The sequence below is a fragment of the Diabrotica virgifera genome, chromosome 3 (genome assembly GCF_917563875.1).
Source record: "Diabrotica virgifera virgifera chromosome 3, PGI_DIABVI_V3a".
Lineage (NCBI taxonomy): Eukaryota > Metazoa > Arthropoda > Insecta > Coleoptera > Chrysomelidae > Diabrotica > Diabrotica virgifera.
In genome coordinates, this window is record NC_065445.1 from 267,669,942 (window position 1) to 267,693,205 (window position 23,264).

General features: G+C 33.0%; 1 protein-coding gene across 4 annotated transcripts in view; it reads right to left on the reverse strand.

Annotated features, from left to right (window-relative positions):
- Nucleotides 1–23,264, reverse strand: part of LOC114326375 (optomotor-blind protein) — a 340,276-nt gene that overhangs the window by 234,820 nt on the left and 82,192 nt on the right. The gene's annotated exons all lie outside the window — the stretch shown is intronic.

A 23,264-nucleotide genomic window follows, 5' to 3' on the forward strand; every position in this document is an offset into this window, starting at 1 on the left:
TTATTTATTAGTGAAAATATAAAAATTTATAGAGATGTTTTTCACTTTTTTATACTTTTCTTCATTTTTTTCACTTTTTTATAAGCTATATTTTTGCTAATAATATTTTTTTGATAAAATATCTACTTTTTGAGTTATTTGCGAGAAACCGCCTGCAACGTGGTTTTTTTGTTGAAAAATAAACATTTTCACTCGCAAATAACACGAAAAGTATTGAGTGAGTGAAAGAACTCTATAGAATAAAAGTTGCTTAGAATTAGTTAGTTTATCCAGTTCCAGACTTATCCAGTCCCTGTGTTTCTTAATAAATATTGTTTTTAAATTTTTTTATTTTGATATTGGTAGGTATTCTTCGTTTTTGTTTATAAGTACCTACACAAAAATTAAAATTTATTAAGCAGTTAGATTTCCTAGTGTGTACTGTGTACTGGTGTGGTTCAAAATTTCCATATCAAGATAGAAACAAAGGAAGCAAAAAGGCCGCTAGAGCGGGCCCCTGTGGGGCCCGGGCCCTGGTTCCACGGAACCATGCTCAGTACGCCACTGCTAATACGTTTGTTGTCAATCCTTTCTCTTCTGAAGCTTCCGGGCGCTCTTCTGCAATTTCAGTTGCTCTCAGTGTTACCAATGTGATTCTTTTCAGTGGCCAAACCTTACAGCTGTATACAGTGATCATTTTCATTTAAAATTATTTTCTTACAAATGACAAGCCACGACGACAACACCCACTGATCAGCCGTCTGACTTTATCTTGGGAAAGAACGAAGTTCTTGGGAAAGAAGTTTATCTTGGGGTCCTTGAAAACGAATATGACGTCAAAAGTGATCTCTGGAGTACCTGGTGCTCAGGGTAACTACTGTGTACCTCGTCTTGTGGAGTTTTCGACAAATTCATTAAAAATAAGTCAAAAATCATTACTCGGGGGGTTTTTGAGGCCGCTAACGACGAATATGACATCGGAAGTAATTTCCGGAGTACCTGGCCCAGAGGGTGCCTACTGTTTACCTCGTCTTGTGGAGTTTTTGGCAAAAAAATTATTAAAAAATTAGTCAAAAATAATTACTCGGGTGTTTTTGGGGTTGTAACGACGAATATGACATCGGAAGCGATCTCCGGAATACCTGGTGCCCAGGGTACCTACTTCTTATGGAGTTTTCGGCAAATTCATTAAAAAATTAGCCAAAAATCATGACTCGGAGTTATTTGGGTCGCTGACGACGAATATGACATCGGAAGTACTCTACGGTGTACTTGGTACCCAGGGTACCTACTGTTTACCTCGTTTTGTGGAGTTTTTGGCAAATTCATTAAAAAATTAGTTAAAATTCATTACTTAGGGGTTTTTGGGGTCTCTGACGACGAATATGACATTTTTGTAGCGATCTCCGGTCTACATGGTGCCCAGGGTACCTACTGTTTATCTCGTAACTAATGATGTTTGACTAATTTTTTAATGAATTTGCCGAAAACTCGGGGGTAATTATTTAAAATCCACGGGTAACTATTTTTGACTAATTTTTTAATATTTTTTTTGCCGAAAACTCCACGAGATAGCTAAACAGTAGGTACCCTGGGCACCAAGTACTCCGAAAATCACTTCCGATGTCATATTCGTCGTTAGCGGCCCCAAAAACCCCCCGAGTAATGATTTTTGACTAATTTTTTAATGAATTTTAATGACGAGCTAAACAGTATGTACCCTTGACAACAGGTACTCCGGAGACCACTTTTGACATCGTATTCGTTTTCAGCGCCCCCAAAACCTCCCCGAGTAACAAAATTGAAGTCATTTCCGCCGATAATTGATGAGTTTTGAATTTTTTTTATTGTCTGTTTGAGATGCACTTTAAGAATGCATTTTTTGTATGCAGTTTTTCAATATTATATCATGGCTTCGGTTAACAAAGTTTCCTGGCGCTTTCACGAATCGAATGCAAAATGCGTGTATTTTTGAACGTAATAAAAAATAGTGATACCGCATGCTGCGTTTCTTTGGACTATACATCTTGTACTCTCATTTGTTTTTTTTTTTGTTTTGTTACAATGTACTCGAGTACCTACTGATTTTATGTTCCTTGTTTCTTGAGTCCACTTGTATCCGTTTATGAGGGAAGTACCATTTCAGATTTTGAGTTTATTCTAGTTGCATAAATCTATGAATCTTTCAACATTATTGTTCGTGGTATCTTCTCCGTATTTTGCTACTATTTTATCCCCAATTTTTCTTCCTACTACAGTCGAACCTGCTTATTAGAATACCGGTTAAAGGAATATCCCTGTTTAAGCAATAGAAATTTGAGGTCCCAAAACGTTTTTACGACGCTTATATGATCGGGTATTAGAATATCCCTGTTATAGGAATACTTTTTCTTGGCACGACGGCTATTCCAATAAGCGGGTTCGACTACTGTTAACTACTATACCATTAATAATATTTCCGGCGATTAACTTATTTTAACTATTTATTTTTGAACATGTTCAAAAAATTAATCTTTTAAGTTTACTAAGGTGTCTTCGTTATTTATTGCATACACTTATAGTTTTCTAGGTTGTTAAAAACCTATTTATAATGCAATTTATATTTCTCTAACTTGAAAAGCATGTGTCATCTATCAATCTTCATACCTGTAGAAGCGATGTTTACATATAATAATACATTGTTTAAAAACCATATTGAATCGTTTTTAAAACCCATTAATAATTCTGAAACCCTCTGTATCAGAACCCGCATAAAACCGTGAAATACACACATTTCCAGCCCTCTAGACTAGCTCGGAACTACCTGTTCTCATAATTTATTATTTCTGTTTTTCAAACAACAAAGATTTTATTGTTTTTTTCGAAAACTATTAGCGTTGACCACATTGTACTTTTATGCTAATTTTTAATTAAAACCTGAATGTTTAGATAAAGAAAATTAATGGACTCTATAAAATTGGTTGACTGTTTTGTAATATTAGGAATAATTGGAAAAAGATGGTAATTGCTAGGATCTCATTAACGTTTGAATTGATTATTAACAGGGGTTGGTAATAAAACAAAATAATTATATATTTTCGTTGGTTTCCGTGAATAGTATAAGATTGCTTGCTTCGAGGATGAACTGCTTTCGTTTTGTTTTCTGTCTTATTATAGATGGAGAGCTAGAGCCGAAAAATCATCGTCATAAGTGATATGGAGTTTTTCCTGTGAAATGTGTCCATTGTATACTGACAATTATGACCCCTTTCAGGCTGACACCTCAGTGGATACAGGAAGTAACAATAAGGGATGAAAGGGGAAAGCTAGTGCAGTCATTAAAAGTTTTCACCTCGTATTTTCTTAAACCTCCATCGATTTGCATGAAAATTGGTGAATAGTTAGAGCATACCTCAAGAAATAAAACTAATTTGGTGCCAACAATACCACCCCTTCCCGCGGGTGAAAACAATTTTATTAAAAATAACCCCACAAATCGAGAGAGGGACAAATTTTAAGTAAAATTTGTTATATCATGTTATTAAAATAAGTCAATACTTTTTGAGTTATTGAAGATCAAAGATTTGTTTATTTAAGAGCATAATATGCGTAAAGTTACGGATGATAAAAAGAACATATTAATTAATTGTATGTTAGTAAAATATTATTTTTATATTATTTCGATATTTAATTGAATTTTTTCTATTAATATAAACTGAATATGTCCAGAAACTGGGGGTGTCCATTAATGGGTACATTTGACATATTCGAATACACTTAAATTTATAATATCGAAATAATATAAAAATAATATTTTAGTAACATTCAATTAATTAATATGCTCTTTTTATCATCCGTAATTTCACGCATGTGCTCTTAACTTAAACAGACAAATCTTTGATCTTTAATAGCTCAAAAAGTATTGATTTATTTTAATAACATGATATAACAAATTTTATTTATAATTTGTCCCTTTATCCATTTGTGGGGTTATTTTCAATAAAATAGATTTCACCCCCGAGAAGGGGTGGTATCCACCCCCAGGGTAAAAGTGCAAGTTAGCACCAAATCATTTTTATTTCTTGGGGTATGCTCTAACTAGTCACTAATTTTCATGCAAATCGATAGAGATTTAACAAAATACGAGGTGAAAATCTTTAAAGACTTTCCCCTTTCATCCCTTATTGCTGCTTCCTGTGTCCACTGAGGTGTCAGCCTGAAAGGGGTCATAATTATCAATATACAATAGACACATTTCACATGCCAAACTCTATATTACTTATGACGATGATTTTTCGGCTTTAGCTCTAAGACTATTATTTGGCTTTATTTCACAATCTTCTGCATGGATTTCAAAACGGTATGAATTTATTCTGATATCAAATGTATCAGAAGGTCTAAGAACAAGCAAATAAGAACGGAGAGAGGAGTTAGACAGAACACTATCTCTCGAAAATTATTTACTCTTGCATTAGATGTGTTCAAGAAGTTAAATTGGGAACAACGCGAAATTAAAATTGATGCAGATTTTTAAGTCATCTAAGATTTGCCGATGACATAGTACTCCTAAGCAACAATACGCAACAATTGCCAAGAAGAAGATGATGAAATTATTAAACTCTACATTCTTCTTCTCTCGGCGCTGTCTCTAATGGAAGTTGGCGAGGACTTCTGTAAATTCATTTCTATTCTGCGCTTTTCTTATTAAGGTTATGAGGTGTATACCCTTATAGGAGGATATAGTTATTTTTGAAGTTATACTTCTTTAGGCGCGAGTGGGGGTAAATGTAAATGTGCGCGAATTCATCAAAAATTGTTAGCGCTACGCGCAGATACATTAAACGTTTGCTCTGATTGGGTATTCCAAATACATTCCATTCAATTTTACATGGCATTCCAAATGACATTCTTTAGAATTTATACGATTCCTCACGAGAAAAGCAATTGCGGGGACGCTCCAGTTCATAAAAAATGACGTATTAACGGTATTTCTAATTTTTGGTATTATTTTAAGTATTAAAATTAGTTTAATATTTAAATAAAAATACAATTAAAATGTTCAAAATATATTTGTTTCCTTAAAATCATAAAAATAAAAGTATAACTTCTTACGTGCGTAGAAAGTACACACTCTCTTTTTTATTTTTGTAATAAATTACGTAAAACAAACATTGTTGAATGATTAATTGGTTCTCCCAACATTAGTCTCCTAAAATACCAAAGTTCTTAACTATGTACTATAAAACCGTTATTAAAAACTTTTTGAGGAGTTTGTCACGACTTTTAGCCAGAAATACATATACTTAACCACTGATTTCAGATAATACCACAATGTACCACGATACATCTTCATCGTCTGGAGAAGAAAAATTTCTTCCATCATTAAATAAAAGTTAAAATCAACTTACCTCCCAATATCGTGCGTAAACGTCGGATAATTTACATAATATTCATATCCATACATAACAGACGTCTATAATCACGATGAGTTTATCATATTTGATTTACTAACGAAATTATATGCCTTGGCGTTAAATTGAGTTTTTTCTATGCAGACACTCGGTGTTTATATTGATCCACCACAATACCAGTGGAATATACTGTATTAAGGGGAAAGGCGCAAAATGTCGCCTGTAAAAATTTTCAATGTGTTTTATTTTATTATTATCCCGGTTACTTATAGCGTTCTTCGCCTTCTGGTTCCTAGTTTCAAGTTTCAAGCTTCGTCTGTCCTTCCATTCGCCAGGGTGAAGATTCCTTTCCGACATTGCCTTCTGAATGCCATCTAGCCAGGATTGTTTTGGCCTTCTTCTCTTCCTTCTTTCCCTTGGCGTCCATTTTAAAATTTGTTTTGGGAGGCTGCCGTCGTCCATTCGTTCTACATGACCATACCAGATGAGTTGTTTCTTTTGAATTTCGTCTATAATAGTTGACTTGACTTTCCTTGCCCTTATATTTCTGGCTTAGTCATTTTGTATTCTTTCAAGGCTTGATTTTCTAGCCAATCTTCTCCAGAGTACTTCATTCCCGATGCAAGTATTGAGTTTTGTTTCTATTTACAGAAAGGCCCCACTCTGCATATGTTTGAAGTAAACGTCTAGTCATGAATTCTAAATCTTTCTTATCCGCTGCTACTACGACTTGGACATCTGCAACATGTAGGTAGCGTATATAATGTTGAATCGTCGGCAAGTTGAATTCCCATCCCTGAACAAGATCTTCTCCAGTGTTTTAGTGCTTCATTTAAATAGATCTTAAATAGTATTGGAGAGAGGCAGCATCCTTGTCGTAATGCTTTTGTTACTGAAAATTCTTCTGATAAGGTGTTGTTTAGTTTTATTTTTAATGCTGCTTTATTGTATAATTGTTTGACTGCGGTGATGATCGTGCTATTTAAGGAAGATCGTTCAAGAGACTGCCACAGCTTTCTCACAGGATCGTGCCATATGCTTTTGTGAGATCCACAAATAAAAGATGTATTTCCTGGCTTCTTGCAACTTTCATTTCATTAAGTTGTGTTAGGGTAAATATGTGGGCTACGCTAAATCTTCCATTTCTAAAACCTGCTTGCTGTTCAAACAGCTCTAAACACAGCTCTAAAACACATTGAACAGCAAGCAGGTTCAATGTGTTTTAAATGTATTCATTTTTTTGAATCCTGAGAGAACTAATAAATATTTTTGAAAAATTTAAACGCAGAATGAAAGATTACATTATTACTAAGGGCCGAAAGTCCCTGAAAACTTCTATAATGTTTATTTTAATAAGTTACATGGGTGAAAATAAAAATGAATATTGAGTGTGATATTTAATTTCAAATATATTATTTAAAAGAATCTTTTTGTTTATTCTAAGGGACTTCCATCCCTCGGTAATAACGTAATCTTTCATTCGACGTTTAAATTTTTTTAAATATTTATTAGTTTTCTCAGGATTTGAAAAAAATGAATACATTTAAAACACATTAAAAATTTTGAAAGGCGACATTTTGCGCATTTTCCCTTAATAGAAATTTGTAATTGGAAAAATTACACAATTAAAGTTTCTGCATAAAGGATTGTGGATTGAGTTAATCATATACTTTTCGAAAAATGCACTATATGATACAGATTATACGGATATCAATAATTCAATTATGCTACTTGGTATTTTTTAAATTTATAAGTATGCTGCTATTGGTGTTCATTTTTAAATATTTAATCACTTTGTAGTCTGAGTCTGTAAAGCATAATAACAGTTATACTAGATTTAAAAATACATGATAGCACAGATTTTATGACAGAGAATAAAGGGCGTATAAACCTTTAGTAAACGTCCGAGGAGTATAAAAACGTATGGTGTCAGTGATGATGATGCTCAAACCTGAAAACTATAACACACGAAATATCCTCACCTAGAGGATAGTTTTAGACCTTAATCCCTACTTCCTGTAATATCAAAACTTTATGAAAAGTTGCTACTGAAAAGTCTTAAACAAATAATCTAAGAAAGAAATCGAATTCCATCTTATCAATTTGGATTTAAAGAAAGCCATTCTACTATTGCTCAAGTGCACAGGATTACCAACATCATAGAAATGGCACTAGAAAGAAAAAAGTCGCTCCATTATTTTCCTGTACATGGTACGAGCTTTTGACAAAATGTAGCACAAAAGATCAATACATAAACTCTGCGCCGTTATCTCCCAGAGCAATATTTCTTACTACTAGAAACATAGCATATTCTGATCTTAGAAAAATAAGGCCTAGTGTCCCACAAGTAAGCATTCTTAGGCCAATTATGTACCTTTTATATATAAAAGATATACCTAAACTAAATAGCGATACTATTGCTTTATTCGCCAATGATACTGAAATTATATCAGTTGGAAGTAACTACAAGAAAGCAGTGTAAAATAGGCAAAACAGTCTAATCTACATGACTCTTGGACGTGACTACCAGTTGTCCACTTTCCTATATAATCAGATAAGCCTCTTCTTAGTTATGATATATCCAATACTACTAAGTAACTGTGTCAGCAAAAGTAACATTCAGCTCATTAAACGCTTTTAGAACAAGGTACTAAGAAATATAGATGTCCGTGGTACATAAGGAATAGTAACATTCACAAAGACCTAGAGATTGATATAGTTTGATAAGCCATTTCCAAAGATCCTCTTGTATTCGTTTTTATCTTTATCATTGACTTTTCAATTTTCTTTATCATTTTATCTTTCATGAGTCTCAGTATTTATTGTGTCATCCACCCTTGTTTTCAGTAGGGATTATCTACATCTATTAGATTTGCTAGACGCCCAAAAGAGTAAACAAAAGACCAATAATTTTAGGCACATAATTATATTATGAGAGATGGTGGTTTGGAAAGATACATATAAGCCTCCAAATCTAGGTAAAATCGTCCGATTTCATCTTCGTCCTGTATAAAATTTACAAAAATGCTGTCAAAATGTTCAGTATAAACGACTCAAAAAACATTGAGTAAATACTGATTAAATAGTATTTAAGAATTCAATATATCCAAAAGCCTTTTTGGGTGGTTATTCAAACATTGTCAAAATGTAATTTATCACTTATAATAAATTTAATTGAATTTCTTTTAATTATGACTGAAACCAATCCTCTCATTTTCACTTTAGTCTTTTGAACATATTTCCATTAGTTCTTTGTTTTAAATTGAATCCTTTTGTGAGACACACACCATTGGAATTTAGGCGCCAGCTCCATAATTGACTAAAACCGCTCGTTCGGGATGCGTACAAAGGTTCACAACATCGGAAGATACCATCGCAAAGCTACACCGATAGTCGAAAGCGGCCTCTACCATCGGTTTGCTTAAGGTAAACATTTCAAAGACACGAACTAGTTCAGGTGTTATGTTAATGTATGGTTAATTTCTGAAGACAGTCTGCCACCCGCTGAGACCCGACGAACGGGCGCCACTGTAGATTTTCGTGCGCGACCGGACTTGCCGGGTAACAAAATTGAGCTTTTTAAATAAAAAAAAATTGATATTTTTATTCTTGCTGTCACAACGTGAGCTATTCACAACGTTCACTGCACTCTGAATAACGCTAAATTTTCAACACTTAATTTGTTTTACTACGTTTTGTATACTCAGTTTTATTTTTCAAGCTACTTTATATTATAATTAATTTGATAGAAGAATATTCATTTCTATATTGTGATGGTCACTTCAATATTGGCCGTAGTGCAAAACCAGTACAGCTCAAAAAAAGTCAAAAAATTAAAAGTTTTGGAATATACTCACAGAACAAAGTTTGTGTAGGTATGTATATAATGTATAGCGTTAATCAGGCGCGGATCCAAGGGGGGTCAATGGGGTCAATTGCCCCCTCCTTGAGACTTCGCCTGGTGTCGCCTTTTTTAAGAAAGAGATAATTACTATTGAAAATAAATAGTGAGTTTTGTGTCTTGTTCACAACTGAATAACGGAATGAAACACAAAACAGAATTCCTTCTCCAAAAGTACGTGTTCTCGGTCTTACTGTATGGTGTCGAGTCTTGGACTGTAAATAAAATCGATCTACTTACCTAAATCGCCTTGAGGCTTTCGAAATGTGGTTCTATAGAAGAATTTTAAAAGTATCTTGGGTGAAGAAGATTCGAAACTCCACAATACTACAACGTCTCAGCAAGACTACTGAGATTATAGAAGACATAAGAAGAGAAAAGTGAAGTATTTTGGACATATAATGAGAAGTTTCAAATATAGGTTGCTACAAAATATTATGCAAGTGAAAATGGAAGGCAAACGCAGTCCAGGACGAAAAAGCACTTCGTGGTTGATTTAGGGTGGCAGTGAATAAAATTAAGATAGCTATGATAGTAACCAACGCTCTGAAAGGACATGGTACATGAAGAAAAATAAAGTAACAGCCCATACCGAAAAAGAATCCTGCGTCCGCGAGTGACGAAAAATGTTTTATTTCATTGCCCCCTCCTTGCAAGGTTGCTGGATCCGCCGTTGGCGTTAATAGGCCTTCTAGGCCAATTGCTGGATGGATAATTTTCACCGTTTTCTGTACTTAGCTGTCAGCTGTCAGCTTCCAATCTCTGATTCCCAAGACACTGACGTCTTCCATTGCCTTCTTGGTCTTCCTCTCTTTTTACCCACAGGTACTCTTCAACGAATATTCTTGACTTGTCTGCCCTCCTGCATTCTTTCTAGATGACCGAGCCATTCTAGTCTGCATTTTCTCACTATTTTTGATATCGGCGGGTTATTATACATTTGGTACGCTTCTTCGTTCGTTCGTCTTCTTTATTCTCTTTAAACTACTTTGCCGCCAAATATTGTGCAAAGTATCTTTCTTTCCCAGGCCTCCAATCTATTCTGTATGGTTTTATTCATAGTCCATATCTTGGCCCCGTATAACATTGTGGGTCTAATTATCGTTTTTATTTTATCTTTGTATCACACGATATCTCTTTAGCCTTCATTATTTTGTTCATAGCTCCAGCACATCCGTTACTCTTGGTCAGTCTTAACTGGATTTCTGCTTCTTCCTTAGATGTCTGATCGATAAGTGTACCCGGATACATATTCGTCCAACCTTTTCCTTTTTTCCTCGTAGTGTCAATCTTAGTATTAGCTCGAAACGGTCTTTTTGTCATACTAGCCAGTTCTTCTCAACATCTTGCAATGAGAATCATATCAGCAGCATACGCCAGGCATTGGTCTTCCTTGTAGAAAAAGATTTGGGCATATTTATCCCACTCTCCTTCACAATTTTTTCCAGAGCTATATTGAATAACAAAGTGGACAATGAGTCTCCTTGACGAATTCTCCCTTTTTTCACTTCGAATTTTTCTGACACTGTACCATCACTTTCACAGCACAAATTGTTTTTCTAAGTGTTGTTTTATTTTATAATGAATTTTATATTTTATATTTAATTTTCTAATGAAGTAAAACATTTTGAACAATAAAAAAAATCAGGAAGTGAAAAAACTAAATCATAGCCTAATAATTGTCCTTTCTATAATTTTTCATTCATTTTGATACAACATATTAGACCACGAAAAATCTTCGCATATTTAAAATTATAAAACTATCTTGCTTTCTCTGGTTAGTGTTGTATCTGTCTGTCTCAAGTGTTACACGATAATACCGTTATTGATTTTAATGACGTGAACATTGTTTACTGTTACCGACTACTAATGAAATATGGGTAATTAAACGATTTTTATGTTAATTAAGAATCCTTACACCTACCGCAATTAATGATTTTAGAAAATAATGATTGATTGTTGTCAGTTTTTCAATTATTACAGTAAAAAAACATTTTTCACCACCGTCTGCACTCTAAAACATTTATTAGTATGGTAGCAAATTCGACGACCAGATAAACGATTTTTCAGATGGTTCTTATTCTATCGGATTCTTGTTCCCAATTTTACTTTTTTGTGACAATAATTTTCTCAAAAGAAATTCGATAAAGCTCAAAAAATTCATCTTAATATTTGTTTTCTTCGAAATGTTATTCATTTCTATATATTGTGCTTAGATCTTTTTTGTCCTAGATTTAACGTGATACTTAAGGAGTTTTCCAAAAAGGAATAATAGGTATATTGTTTTTTTTATTTCTAATTTTCAGTTTCCTTGTATTTAAAAATGTTATTCATCTTTGAAAATATAAATATGTAGTTGGGCAATAAAAGTTCATAGTGCTTTATTATAAACTAGTGTTCTTTTTTTCATTCGAGTAATTAAAAATTTGTTGCCGTCAACTTTTACTTCACCTTTTTAAGAGATGTCCTACAATTCTTCTTCTCTTCGTTTTATAATTTGGTATTAGTTATTTGTGTATATAACTGATTTGTATATCTATTCAGTTTATCTCATCGCAATCTCTTATAATGTTGTCAAAAAGCTTTGAGCTTTATAATGTAGCTTTAGTCTTTGGGTTGTTTTTGTTGATTTTGTTTGACATGAACAAGTCAAACTTGGCAATATTTGGCGTAATATTTTGGGCGATATTTGGGAAAGAAAACAATTAAATTTTGATTAATAGTGGTCTGACTGTAATATTTTTTAATTTAATAATCAGAATTGGCTATATAGGTCATATAATTATAAATGCTAAGCTTTTTCTTTGGCTTTTATAAATTATACATATTCAATGACCAGATCATCGTAATGCTCAGCTGAAAGCTGGCTTAAACAAAACAAAATATGCATCTAACAATAAACAATGAGTCTGATTGAAAGACAGGGGAAAATGAAAAAGTATTATGTTAGAACAATAACCCAAGTCATTAATAAATAGAAAAGAAACGAATGGAAAAGGAAATAATGGAGAAATAGAAAGTGGCAACCTAAAGAATATTATTGACGGCACAAAGATATAAGCGAAGAAACATTTATAACATCAATTTTTAAGAATGTCGCACTCTATAATGCTGAGACTTCGAGATGAAGAGTATATCATAAAAGATATTGAGGATTAGGGAAATAATCGTACAGTAATTAAAGATCTTACAGAATAACCACACTTGACATTAGACACAGTAACAAAATACCAAATAAAAGGAAACATTGAGACCAAAATGACAATTAAAGATACATTGAAATATGGACACTTAATCTGAATGGAAGAAATACGAGAAATAATGAGAACAATCCGTAATATTCGGGATGTAATATTCGAAAAGAAATATACACGAGAAGCCTGGATGCACAAATAGGACGTGATAGGAAGATATCAAGCAGTAGTCTAGGTATATAATAATAATAAACAACAACAAAAGGTAAAAGAACATATAAAACCTACGTTTGGGAGATGGCACTTAAAAAAGAAGAAGGTTCTGTAAATTCCAGTTTAATAAATAAATTATCCCTAACTCATATTAAGGATTAAAAAACTCTAACATGTAGTAAAAACCACATGTAATAGGTATATTTATTAAAGATTTTAAAAAATCCCAATGGATTGAATAAAATATGTCCAATTCAGAACGTTTTCGGACCTATCAGTCCATCATCAGTGAATTCAAGTACTTGCTAAATAGCCCCAGAACCAAGCAATGGTTGAAATTATAATTCAATCTACATTATGTTGAAGTAATATTGATCAGGCTAAACGCCGATGTTAAAAGAATGATATTTCTATCTATCTTTGATAGAGTCTCACCATCTTCCCGGAGGTTATATCTTTTAACATCGGCGTTTAGCCTGATCAATATTACTTCAACATAATATATATTGAATTATAATTTCAACCATTGTTTTTTTCTGGGGCTATTTAGCAAGTGTTTGAATTCACTGATGATAGACTGATAGGTCTGAAAACGTTCTGAATTGGACATATTTTATTCAATCCATTGGAATTTTTTAAAATCTTTAATAAATATACCTATTACATAGTAGTGGTTTTTACTTCATGTTAAGAGTTTTTTAACTATATAGTATACAGCCAACCTAGGAAACTACCCCTTTTTAGATTTAGGATTAACTCGTTCAAATTTTCTACACCTATTTTATAATATTTTTATGGACCAGAAATATTTTAAAAAAATCAGTTTTCCGATCCTGCCCTGCTAAACAAATAAGACTGACTAATAAACTTTACCTGCATTTATATGCCCATTTCTTCTGACTTACCGTTTGAGATAATATGATTTATGGTCTTTACTCTCTTAACTTTTATAAACTTTAAGTTATGATAGGTCGTTTGCTCAATTATGTTGAGAAAAGCAGTTGTAAATTCTTAGGGTAGGTGATTATTAGGGGTTTGTGGATTTTTATGGCCAAAAAATAGTTTGTTACTAATAGAGGAAGAGTTCCAGACTTGACCTGGCTTTTATAAAAGGTTTTATTGGTAGATTGTATAAATGGGTAAATTTGTGGCATCTAATGAATGAAAAAAATCTTCAAAATATACTCAACCAAACTTATGGAATCACTATGTATTTGAAACCTGCAGCCTGCAGCTTTTCGAAGCTATGCTATAGGTGTAAAGGAAGGATTTTACATATTATCATGCGCTCACCGTTTCAGGCACGTAGCGTTTAGTTTCCGAAAAATATTTGGACATCTTGGATTTAGTGCACCCTAATATGTCTGTGTAGATTTTGGCATTGGATCCGACCATCACTTGTAACACCGTTGCCGTATCCTCTATTTTTTCATACTATCACGTTACAATTTTTTGTGATATTATACACAAGCGGGACACCCTCAAAAAAGCGCTTAGTTTTCGAGATACTGACCACGGAGGGGTGAATGGCTAATTTTATTCATACTTTATATTTTCGAGGGTGCTGAAAACGAAAATGAGATTTATTTTGAATTTTATGTGAGGGAACATTGTCAAAATCGCAATTTTAACCTAAAAATAAAAAAAAATGAAATCACGTTTTTTGCGTTTACCTCGCTACAACTCTGTTCCATTTTAATATTTTTTTTTCTGAAATTTTTACAGTATATAGCTCTAACATTTCTGAAGACAAAGGTACCTGTTTCAAGTTTTTATTCTTATCATGATAAAGGTTATGAATTTTTCAAAGAAAAAGGTGCGGATTTGTGCATTGCAAAGTTTAATCGCAAAAGTTGTATGATGAAGTTTAAAATTTAGCTACTTAATCACGTTTATTTGAAAGTAAAGAGTACAGAGAAGATTTCTGGTAAGTTTTAGATCAAAATGTTTTATAGAAAAAAAATAGTGCCACTTTTAATGTCGACATTAGAAATCCCCTATATAACGCTTATTTTTTGAGGAGCAGACAATCTAGGTCTAATTTCTCACCTTAAGTACTATCCTTGGATTATAAGCTTTCATTTGACACCTCATTTGTCATTCTACCTAGTATAATGACGGAGAAGTACGTAAACGTTCTTATTCTATTATTCTTGTAGGTACATTTAACATTGATTGAAATTATGAAAGAAATGGCATGGCAACACTGTGACGCACAAACATAAGATTCAGCTATGCGTTACATAGGGTGCACTAATGTCCAAGATGTCCAAATATGGACTTATTTTAATGGTTTTAAATATGAACAATTCATACTGGCCGGAGCGTATGGTATCAGACATATCTTTGTATTTCCGGCACTACGTGCCGGAAACGATGAGTGTATGATAATATGTAGAATCCTTAAGTATTTTAGTTAAAACGATAAGAAGAAGAGTTGCCATGCCCAAGGACTATATAGCAGGAGAAAGTTACGGGATACCGAGTTAACCAGACAGCATAATATTGATCACCTAAATTGGTGTCTTCAGCACCAAAACTAGAACATTGGAAATTGGAAAAGTGTGCTATTTCCAAACGAAAGTAGAATGTGTAAAACCAGATGATTAACGAATTCGTGTACTTAGAGGGCGAGGAAGACAAGCAAGAACGGAAACTGCTAGATTTGTTTATAAATGTAAAAGAGGAAGGATCATGTTCTGGGGAGGAATTAAGATTGGTAAAAAAATCCTTCAATTTTCATCCAACCAACTTTAATAGCTCGCAGGTATGTTGATTTGGTTATATAACTTGTAGTTAGCCTCCTGAGAGATGCGATGGAAGAAAATTTAATTTAGCATTAATTCGCTTAAAATAATAAAGAAATATCAGATGATTCCATATAAGTTTGGTTAAGTGTATACAGGGTGTAACAAAAATACAGGTCATAAATAAAATCACACATTTTGGCACCAAAAATAATTAAATTGAACTTAACTTACTTTAGTACAAATATGCACACAAAAAAAGTTACAGCCCTTCGAAGTTACAAAATGAAAATCGTTTTTTTCTGATATATCGAAAACTATTAGAGATTTTTTAATGAAAATAGACAAGTGACATTCTTATGGCAGAAACATCTTAAAAAAATTATAGTGAAATTTATGCACCCCATAAAAATTTTATGGGGGTTTTGTTCCCTTAAACCCCCCAAACTTTTATGTACGTTCTAATTAAATTATTATTGTGGCACCATTAGTTAAAAACAATGTTTCTAAACCTTTTCTGCCTCTTAGGATTTTTTTGATAAACCAGTTTTAATCGAGATGCAGCTTATTTTTTAATATGTTTACATAAAAATTTTTATGAGGTTTTGTGCCTTTAAACCCCCCAAATGATTGTGTAAGTTCGATTAAAACTATTATTGTGTTATCATTAGTTAAACACAGTATTTTTAAAACTTTTTTGCCTCTTAGTATTTTTCCGATAAGGCATCTTTTATTGAGATGTGGCTTCTTTTTAAATATGGGTCAAAATATATCTCAAACTGTAATTTATAAATAAATTTTCATATTATTACCAAGTCTCTATAATCGTACTTAACCGTATACAAATATGTGGTGGATGTGACAAATATTCAAAATATCTCGATAAAAACTAGCTTTTCAAAAATGGGACAAAATGTTTTAAAAACAGTGTGTTTAACTAATGGTGCCACAATGATAATTTAATTTGAACGTACAAAAACGTTTGCGAGGGGGGGTTTAAGGAAACAAAACTCCCATAAAATTTTTATGGGGTTCACAAATTTCACTACATTTTTTGTAGTCCTATGTAAGAATTTCACATGTCCGTCTTCAATAAGAAATCTCAAATAGTTTTCGATATATTGGAAAAAATCGATTTTTATTTTGTAACTTCAAAGGGCTGTAACTTTTTTTATGTGCACATTTGTACTAAGGTAAGTTAGGTTCAATTAAAGTATTCTTGGTCTTAGAATATGTGATTTAATTTATGACCTCTATTTTAGTTACTGTATATTTATGACCAGCTTAAAAAGAACTTTATAAATTCTGATTCAGTTTTACCCCACTCCACTTACTTATCATCATATTTGGCGTTGTAGGTGGCATTTTTGACGTTCCTACTCTAATAAAATAACAAGATCACGTAAAGTATCAAATTTTTCCCTGATTATAAAATATTTAAATGTCCACACACGATTTTCATAGCACCCTGCGACCTAAATCAGTCAAGAAAAATTTATTACTGTAAAATATAACCCATCTTCACCAGTTTTTATGGGCATATAAGTATCAGGTTTCTTCATAAAGCCATATGGTCTACCTTATGCTGCAGATAACTCCTGAATACATAAGTCGTAATCTGCCTACCCTTCATGAACCGTTGACCTTAAGACCGTTGTGATAAAGTTAACAAGAATACCGATAATAGGAAATGTAATATCTCGATAAAACACGTCTTGTTAATAACTTATATAATGTATAAATTAGTCTATAGATAAATTTGAGATTTATGATTTTCCTTGTTTCATCGTTTAAGTTTGTTGTAGTTTTTGATTTATTTGGTCGTTTCTTACACAGCTGGATGATTAGTGAATAATATCGTCTCATTCAGCATATCAGCAATAACATGTGGTGGAACAAAGGGTAAAACAAAGAGAAGATATATCTAAACGATCTAAAAGATCTGGTCTATTTTTGACCTTCCCAGTCATAAGCCACACTGGTAATCACCTATTATTAATTTCTTCTGCGTACGGAATTAATCTTCTCAGTGGAATATTCGACAGTCCACTTTGTAGGTTGTATGAATTAATAATATTCCTCTATGTTTATCTCTCTTTTTGTGGTCAAGTACCATATATGGCTTGCATGCCTGTATTTCAGTGGTACCTACTGTTTTTTTTTCGTATGCGTTGTTGCTGGCTCATCAAACACGTATGTATTTGAAATACTCTCTTCACTGTCTTCTACGAATTCTGGATTATTTCCCTTATTGCCATTTACTGTAGTGTTTTATTTCCTTGTTCTTCCGTCTCAACACTTTCCTCGTTTCTTTCCTAATTCTAAGGTAATCTTCTCTATTCTCAACGTGGTTCCCATTATGTTTATTAAACAATTATATTCAAAATATCGAACCTTTTGTCCAAGAACATATTTTTCTAGTTTTTTACACCAAGTAAAGTATCGGCTTTGAGGTCTGACTAATTGACTTGTTTTCCTTTTTGCTGTGGCCATGACTAGCTGATATTTGTTAAAGCATTGTTAAATAGTCGAGTAAAGTAAAATGTACGTTGGCGCCATTTTGTTAGAAAAAAAAGGCAACGTGATAAGATAGGTACCTGGTAGGCGTAATTAAAATGTACATTGATAAAGTACTCGCTGATAAGGTACTCGTACATAAGTAGTAATTTATCTATCGAAAGGGTAATGTGAATTATGTCTATGATGTTTTATACAATTCAGGACGAATGTATGTATGTACTCCATTACAAGAAAGTATGTGTATTTAGTAAGTTTAGTACTTTACTGATTAACATTACATAATTTATGAAAAAAAAAGGACAAAAATTCGAAAGGCGTACAGTAGGTATATGAGCTTAAAAATCAAAGATCTTTAATAGTTGCCTCTTCAATAACCAGATTAATTCGCCTGCTTTAAGTGCCGTCTGCTTTAAGAAGGTTGGCCATCATTATGGCTATCTTCACCTTTGATACTGCTGCTCTAAACAACTCAACAGAGTCACAATTGCATCATTGTCTCAAATTGTCTAGCCAGGATATACAATTGTCGGCCTATGCTTCTTCTCCCCAGTATCTTTCCCTGTATAATTAAGTCGCTATATAGATGCTGAAATACCTTTATTTAAAGTCAAATGTGATATCTATGAATATTGACCCACGATTTGGAACATTTCAAAACATCGAAATATGGGAGAGAGTAATTGAAGAAGTCGAAATATCTGATAATCAGTTTGTTTTTATGCAAACAGATCTACAGATACATTTTCATCTCATTATAAGGCAGGTGATGGAAAAATACAGAAATAAAGAAACAGACGCTCATATGGTACTCACTGATCTTGAGAAAGCATATGATAGAGTTTCTCGACAGGTGCTGTGGTTGAAGGTTTCAACCACAGCACCTGTCGAGAAACTCTATCATATGCTTTCTCAAGATCAGTGAGTACCATATGAGCGTCTGTTTCTTTATTTCTGTATTTTTCCATATCTTCAACTTGAAGCTCAATCAGAAAGGAGTTTCTGGTGAATATATAAATATTGTGAGAATGAGAGACATGTATCAGGGAGTAAAAACTAGTAGATATTTGAACTGGTGTGAGAGAGACTGATAAATTTCATGTCACAGTAGGATGGCAATAGTGCTCTGTGTGTAGTTCGTATTTATTATCTTTAGTGTAGGATCAGAGTAGCTGGAGTATTTCGGAGATGTAATGAGAGGTCCCAAATATAGCTTGCTACAAAATATTATGCAGGGAAAATAGCAGGCAAACGCAGCCCAGGACGAAAAAGAACCTCATGGTTAAAGAAATTGCGAGATTGGTATTGTGTTGATAGAAATAGAAGCATGCTATTTAGAGTGGCAGTGAATAAAATTAAGAGAGCTATGATAGTAAACAATGTTCTAAAAGGACATGGTACATGAAGAAGAAGTAGGGTCAGATAACAGGGAAGCACAAGTAACAGTCTCTGTTAGTAACTGTATGTTGATGATGTATTGTTAGCAGGAAATATTAAAAAGAATTTAGAACGAAAAGAACAAAAACTTGAAGAGTAGAGACAAGCTCTTGATAAAAAAGTTTTAAAACTTTGAGACAAAAACAGAGTATTTGGAATATTCATTTAAATATGGAGTTGCTACAAATAAAATGATATCTTTGGATGATGAAATGATTGTGGAAAGTAATATTTTTAACTAAGTGGGATCGGTATTATACATATAGTAATGGAAAATAGATGGAAATTGCATACAGTAAAATTAAGGTGGAATGGATCAAGTGAAAAACAGAAACAATTCTGTGAAAGTGAAGGAAAATTCTTGAAAGTTGCCATTAGATCAGTTATTATGTACGAAACCAAATATTGGGCAGTTAAAAAGAAAGGGGAACAAAGAATGCATGTGGTGGAAATGAGAATGCGTAGATGGATGAGTGGAGTAACAAAAAGGATTAAATTAAGAATGAGTAAATTAGGGGAAGTGTAGTGATGGCAACCAACTGATGCCAGAATGAGAGAGCATAGGTTAAGATGGTTCCGCCATATTCAAATTTGAGACTTTAATCACCCAATATGAAGAATTTCTGATTTGGATGTTCCCGGAAAGGGTAGGAGATGAAGACCAAAGAGGTTTAAAGCAGAACATGTCGGTAAAGGGGATTGATATTCGTTCTACTCAAGTCAAGATAGAAGTTTAGAGAAGCCGACCCCATATAGGGATAGAGGCAAAGAGAATGATGATAATAATGATTGGTATATAATATTTATTAAATTTAATTGCAATGCATCACACTTTTAATTGAAAATACATTGTATTTAAAAATTTAACGTATTTTAAATTAAAATTATGGTTTATTACATTGAAATATAGTAAATTAAATAGAAATTCCACACGATAATAATTTCAAAACCATCTTAACGGTTTGATCTGGTTTGTTGTTTTTCTGCACGATGTTACCAAGCATTCTTTATATATTTTTATTACATTAACATCAAACTGACGAGCAAATATGACACTTTCCAGAAAAAGTTCTATGTTATAATGAAGCTACAGAATATAATTTGCATACCAAATAAATGTGTCAATCTCGGAATACCATCGACTTCTTCTACTGCCTATACATAATCACAGCCAAGTAGCCTCGGAGTATACCCGTAATTGGTAAGCATCGTTTTTCTCACCTACCTAAGCTAACATATTATTAAGGAATCATTCTGTAAATACAGTAATTTTATATGCATCAGCTACGGTTTTCGAGATCACGACTCACAACATAAAAACAACACAAAAAATAAATAATTGCCGGTTCAGTATTTAACACCAAACGATATTGGACCAAAAAATAAACGACAGACAAATTAGTTGGAATTTGGGACGTAGGCGGAACTCCAAAGGAACCAAAGGGGTTCAAATTACAAAATAGAATTTACTGCTTTGAAAAAAATAGATTTTTGAAGACAACTGTTTCTACATCAACCGTGCTTTCAACTTTATTATTTTATTTAATTGTTGTATCTCCTGCTCAAGGTTTTGGCATTTACAAATTTACAAGAAGATGTATGTGACAAGGAAATAACAGAAAATTTTAAGATTAAATCAATAAAAAATAAAAAGTAATTTTTCTTCTGTTTCGGATGTTGGCGATCAGCATGGCTATCTTAACTTTGCTTGCTGTTATTTTGAATAGTCCAATTGTCGATGTATTAAACCACTTTCTCAGGTTTTAAAGCCAAGTTATTCTTCTTTTCCCTGGTCCCTGGAATGAGTTGCAACAAACCATTCTCTGTCCATTCCTCATAACATGGCCGTCATTCTTCATAACATGACCAAGATATTCTAGTTTGTGCTCTTTGACGGTGTTAATAATCTCGCGTTCCTTGCTATTCTACGTAGAACCTCACCATTAGTCACACGATCCACCCTTCGTGGGTGCATTCTTAAAATGCGTCTCACCCATTCTTAAAATACGTCTGTAACACCACATTTCGAATGCCTCTAGTTTTCTTAAAGAAGCTTCGGAAAGTGTCCAGGTCTCTGCTTCATATAATCTAGAAAATACATAGCATCTGATGATAGAGATTTTGGTAGCAAGTGGTAAATCGTAACTTGGACTTGGTACCAAGTTATGTGTAGCTGTCCACCCTGTCAATTGGTTGTTGGTTAATCAAAAGCTATGTATTTAATATTTCGCGCTTACAGACTAGGTACCATGTATTTTAATTTTTTCACATTGAGAAAGTCCGTGACTAATATGCCTTTCTGTGGTTCTCTCAGCGTTTGCTTGAAGATATATTCGGAATATATATTAAACAAAACCGGGGACAAAATGCATCCTTGCCTTACTTCTCTATCTATGTCACTGTCAATTGGTCATCCATTTTAATATTGGCAGTTTGGTTGTAAATAAATTATATACCTATGTTTCTCAAGCCGCTATCAACTAATCCCGCTTCTTTAAAGATGTTTATGAGTTTATTATGTTTTACTCTATCAAATGCCTTTTTGTAGTCGATAAAACAAATATGCACGTCACAGTTAACATCCCTGCATATTTTCATATGCACTTGGACAGCGAATAGAGCCTATCGGGTGCCTAAAGCATCGCGGAATCCAAACTGTGTTCATGATACTTGTTCTTCGAATTTTTATGTATTCTTTTAAAAAGTAATTAAGAAGGAACAATTATTGTAGGCATAGTTAACAAGAAACAATTTTTCTCGGACCTAAGACACTTCGTTATTTGAAAATATTAATTAAAACTATTAATTAAATTAATAAATAATTTACGAGATTATACAAGTAACTGTTATCCAAAAATATTCAAAACCTGTACGGAACAGCCATCTCTATGTTGCTGATGACGACAAAGCTGTCAACTAGTGTTTACATCTCCTGCATAGCTTATGCGAATAAACTTTAAATTATTTTATTATAACTATCAACTAATTTGTTGCAAAAACTGCAATTTTTTATTAATGACGAGTCGAAAAGAAAGAAGTGAACTAAAAAATCCATTAGCTAACAAGAACCAGATGAGCCAGCAACTTCTGTCGAGCCACTGCATCTACCTCGCTGGCCTGAAAAAAGGAAAGACCCGAAATTTCCCCGGAATTCGAGTATTTATTTTAACACGACCCTCATTTGCATATTCCTGTGATCAATCATTACTCACGAAGGTGCAGATTAAGTCATAGTTAATTTGCATATCGAAATTACAAAGGTACGGGAGTAATCGAAAAGTTGATAAAACCCTCTAGAATAGTGTTTTGATTACAGAAATTAATCTAAAGCGCGAACCAAGCGCGATGTTAATGAATATTATAATGAGGTCTTAAAGAAACCAAACAGGAAGTCGATCCATATTAATTACTTACACTTTGTTTCCTTCCAAAAGTAATTTTTTGGATTGATAGCAATAACGACAAATTTTACTAAAAGGTGAATCGTTTTAATCTTTAAAAATGCCATGTAGACCAGGGCGCATCTGTAAAAATATTAGTACATTTGGACGTTGAGAGGTGACTCAAATTTTTTTGCAGAAATTGCTTGAAAATAAATCAAATAATAATATTTGAATTATCCTCCCTCTCAAAAAGGTCCGGAACATTGTTTAAATAATCAAAATGTCAAAAAATTAAGGAAAAATTCGATTTTTTTCTTGGGTTTTTGATTATAACTTTAAAAGTATTCATTTCCGAGAAAAGTTGTACTGACATAAAAGTTGCGTAATTTAATTTCCTACAATATAGAATTGGTTAAAAATTTAAAAATTAGTCACCCTTGTTGCAAAATAGCAATAATTGTGAAAAAACCATACAAAAACAAGTATTCGCATTTTACGCTTTT